Source organism: Abramis brama, assembly GCF_963993115.1.
Source record: "Abramis brama genome assembly, chromosome: 15".
In the NCBI taxonomy this organism is placed as follows: domain Eukaryota; kingdom Metazoa; phylum Chordata; class Actinopteri; order Cypriniformes; family Leuciscidae; genus Abramis; species Abramis brama.
In genome coordinates, this window is record NC_139977.1 from 1,741,803 (window position 1) to 1,746,641 (window position 4,839).

At 37.9% G+C, this 4,839-nt stretch overlaps 1 long non-coding RNA gene across 1 annotated transcript; it reads left to right on the forward strand.

Moving 5' to 3' along the window:
- Positions 1-238: 238 nt before the first annotated feature.
- Positions 239-868, forward strand: LOC311097308. The gene is made up of 3 exons (XR_014609232.1): positions 239-340; positions 487-545; positions 733-868. It is a non-coding gene; the product is annotated as an uncharacterized lncRNA (long non-coding RNA).
- Positions 869-4,839: the final 3,971 nt, after the last annotated feature.

Sequence of the window (4,839 nt, forward strand, 5' to 3'; positions counted from 1 at the left end):
ACTGAGATAACTGTTAGTCTCATGTCATGTTCGACAACGGGAGGGTTTTAACACTAGGGTTTCCCACTTGTCCTGATATGAATGAATAGGCTAATAATTGTAAAAGTTGTAAATGCACTTTACATTGAGTGAGCAATCTCAAAGTGCTACAGAAAAAAAAAAACACTATATATATACCACTATCATTTTTGACATACGGCTAAAATTAAATTACAATGATCAATGATCATAATCTGCATTCAAACTGAAATTCTTATTGTTGGTTGCCTTTGTGTAATTTCTCCTTTTTCTTTTCTTTTCTTTCCAGGTCATCAGAGAGAGTTTGATGCTTAAAGTTGGTGTAAGATTTTTTATTCAAATATTTAAAATGCAAAATGAGTGATTACATTATCAACATTTACCTTGCATGATTTACTACCTCTGACCAATGAACAATATTTATCCTTTATCCTAAATCCATGCTATTGTGTGTTAACTATGTTACAGCCATTTGCCACTGGTCAATACTGCAGAACTCCCCAGCAGCCCCTGCTTGATCATTCAAGGTAATGTTACTTTGATCTAGTATCGACATTTCTAACTCATTATTTTGTTTTCATTCTAGTAATCTACAAGACCACAATAAATAATAATAATAATAATTATAATAAGAATTACATTTGTATAGCCATTTGTATCTTAAGCAGATCGCAAAGTGCTCATAACACATAATGTTGTATCTGTTCATTTCAGGTGACATGATGAAGCCCTCTGGATGGCTTGTATCCATCGAGGGACATGTCGTGATGGGCCCACACCCTTTCTTTTTACACGGAGTAGCTGCTTTCTTCAGCAGCTATTACGTCTTCAACCTTGAGTATCCTGCCGCTGGATCGTCGACGCTGGAGTTCATTCAAAGGTATTTTATAAAGATCACATTTAATCTTGTAATTCACATTATAGTACAGGCTTCCAACTCAATGATTGTCTTGAGGTCTAAAATGCTGACAAACGAGGTACCTGAGGCTAGCCTGGTGAGACCATCCTGATCTCGCAAACTCATTCAATTTCGCTCTGCAGATCAGTCTGGGTTTCTACACGTTATGCTGACAAATACCTGCCGGTCCAATCACAGCTATTTATTTTGTTTTGGGGCAGGCTATGTGATGATGATTTCGAAACGTCTATTGGGAAATGCGAATGTATTGAATGAAGTAGATGAAATTTTCTTTCAAAGCATAACAAAATGCTCTCAGGCCCTTTATTGAAAGGATATGTTTGTCATACTTTCAACAGGGTTTGGTTTTAATTTACCAACTGGCCAATTGCGTGAAGATGCATTTCAGTGGTGGCACACGTTGATATCGCCTCTCATAGTAGAAAATCAACCACTTTGCCTCAGGCAAACCTAACCTGAGGCACCTTGGCTAAAAATGGCTAAAAAAAATTATGGTGAGAGTAAGATCTAACAAGTTTGGATTATAAATCTATTAGGGTTTGATGTGGGGAAAAAGCACAGCAAAAAGCACACCTTGATAAATGCTGTCTGCAATACATACTGTAAGTCTATTTAAAACTGAAACTATCTTTGCTTATTAACAGGTGCTTCCTGGGCATCAATCCTGAAAGAGGCTCAAAGACCAAGAAGCGTAATTTTTTGTAATTTTTCAAGACAACTTTGCACTACAAGATTTTTACACAATGCTGTTGCGTGTGGACTCATTATAATGTTTGAGACTGAGAGGAGCGCCTGACCCCTTTACGACATTCCTTCATCGCTCTCTCCCTTGCTCTCTTATCTTGCCATGAAGGCCTCATTCCCATCCTGTCCATTACTGTTATTGTGACACAGCTAGTTGAATAGTTGAATTGTGAGACAGGTAGTTGAATTGCAAGTTTGCACAATTTCTCTGCATTTTCTGCATTTTAAGATGACTTTTATGACTAGAAAGTTGAATTTCTTGAACTCTTGAAGTTCTTGGCATCTGCTGTACATTGAAAAATATGTATTTGTTAATAAATATGCCATTGGGCTAACATTGACTTTACCAAAGAGTTGTTTGTTGGGGGGAGGGGGTTAATTGTACAATGATTGTAAATTCACAGTAAATGGAAGCTTCATCTGCATTACTTTTACAGTAAGTTACTGGACAATTTTAGCATGACTTCCACAGTATACATTGTAAATTCACAGTAAATTGTCAACTTGTACATTACTTTCACAGTACACACTGTAAAAGTACAGGGCCTTGTTGTAATGATGTACAGCAAAAGATTGTAATTCCCCAGTAATGTACTGTAATATCACAGTAATTGCTTTGTCATTGAAGCAGTGAAGTTACAGTATACAGTTGTGCTTTTACAACAATGCATTGTAATATTACAGATATAAAATTACAGTAAATTGCTGTGAGTATATTTCACAGTATATTGCTGTAATCCTTACTGTGAAAGTCATGCAAAATTTATCCAATTATTTATTGTAAATTCACAACGAAATATTTTGCAGTGTAGGCATCATCTGCATTTTTTACAGAAGCTTGCAGGTAGGTGATGTTAATGTGAGACCTGAGCCTGCTTTGCCTTGCAAATATCCTCAATTCTTGGCTCAATGTTTGATAAACATAGCCTCAAATCATCCTCGATTTGTGCACGATTGCGGTATTTCATTTTGAGTGTAGTCATTTTTGAGAATCCTGCCTCACACAAATATGTCGACGCGAAAGGAAGGAGAATCTTCAAGGCGACGTCACAGACGTCACAGACACCAGTAAAAGTCGCTGGATTTGTCGCTTTAAAAAAAAAAAAAAAAAAAAGTCGCCAGGAGGATGATTTGTTTGTGTTATAATCAGTGCTTGAAGTGGGGGGGGAAAAGGTGGCGGTACTCTCTTTGCATTGGCAAATCATGAAATTTTTACAGTGAAAAACAAAACTTGGAGATATTGCTGTTACAACAATTAATTGTTATTTATTTATTAACAACATAAATGTATTTAAACATGTTTGTGTGTGCGTGGCTGCGTGCGTGCGTGTGAGCATTTCACAAAAACTAAAGGAAAGCTTTAACTGTAGCCTATATTCTGACTAGATTATTCGTTTTTTATATATAAAACTAAATACGACCTCACGTTTTAACAGTCTCGACTAATCGAGCCACGAACGCCGTCGATAGGATAGCTGGTCGATAGGAATTACGTTTGTGAAATCTAACGTAGCACAGCGTTCGTGGCTCGATTAGTCGAGACTGTTTTCCAAGATGGCTCCTGCATGTAAACGCGTAATGTACTGTCTTTATAAAGTATCTTCTTATTAAACTGTCTGTACACTTACAAAGTTCTCAATGCTTCGGTTTGTATGTAAGGACCCTCATTATGTTACCGTGTTAGTGTGAGGCTATTTTGAGCCTTGTTAGTGGTATTAACTAGTGATTTATTTTTACTTACTCTGTGCCCCATATACTACTGTTATGAGCTAATCTGTTTTTAAAAGATAAAACTCTTTACATTCGATTTTCATGAAAACGCATCGCAGGGAACGATCGACTCGGTAACCATGTGTTAATTACCCCTAGGTTCATTTTTCACTGGATTTGTCCTTTAATTTAACTTGGCGGGGTACATGAGCCCCTAGCGTCCGATTGCCTGGTTCTCACAACTCCGAAAACGTCAGATCAAATTTTCAAATAGGCGCTATCTTTATAAATAAACCAAAGATTTGATCTTTAAACAACTACATTCTCGCCTGAAATACTCTTAAAACTACATTTCGTGACACAATTACAGCAGTATTTTTAAATTACGCGGGGTTTCTTGCTGGTTGGTGTGAGATGCATTCTGGGATACCTGGCTGTCTCAAGTTCGCACAAGTCACCTCTCGATGCATCCTCGGTAAAAGGGGCGGATCAAGAACACATCCGGGGATTTGAACTGGACTTGGCTAGATGTGAACTTTGAATTGGAACAGTACTTGGGCAGCGACTGATGACGACTGATGACGTTTCACAAGTTTCACGTTTCACAAGTCCACAAGAACACAAGTACAGACAAGAACGCATATTGAGAAACGGCTATCTGTCTCATTCTTGATGAATCAGCTGTGTGAACGAATCTTTTGAATGAATGACTCAATGACTCGCTTAATAAGGCCGCTGATCACCTGTATTTCCGCGCTCACTATCGACAAACCAATCAAATCCGTTTACAATTATTTATTTTTTTAAATCAGACCAAACACTTTTTTTTTCAGGAGTTATGTATATACAAAATGATAACTTTTGATAACAGTAGCCTATTGATAAAAAAATAAAAATAAATATTGTGCAAACTGGCGTGAGGGCAAAAAAGTTCCCCGCTGTTGCTTCAACCCTGGATTGAGCCAGGAGTCCTTTCTGTGTGGAGTCTGCATGTTCTCCACATGTTATCGTAGGTTTCCTCCGGGTACTCCAGTTTCCCCACAGTCCAAAGACATGCAGGTTAGGTGCTTTGGAGAGTCAAAAAAAATCTTGTATGTGTGATTTTGTGAGTAAAAGCCCTGTGATGGACTGGCCATCTGGTTCAGGGTGATTTCCCCTGCCTCTGGCCTAGAGAAACTGGGATAGCCTCCAGCCCTATAACCCTAGAAGGTCATATGAGGAATAGAGAAATAGATTGCTACTGTAATGGAACCTTATGCTTTCCTGTCGCATTTCACAAATGCATACTTCAGTTGGCCAACAGAATGCAGATTAATGGGTTTACATATCGCGCGAAATTGAGGAAATGGGCAAAATTCGAACTGTTTATGATAAAGGAAAACATGCATTGTCGGCGTATTGAGCATTAAGTGTATTAAGGGTTAAGAACGTGCATGTAAACACACTAA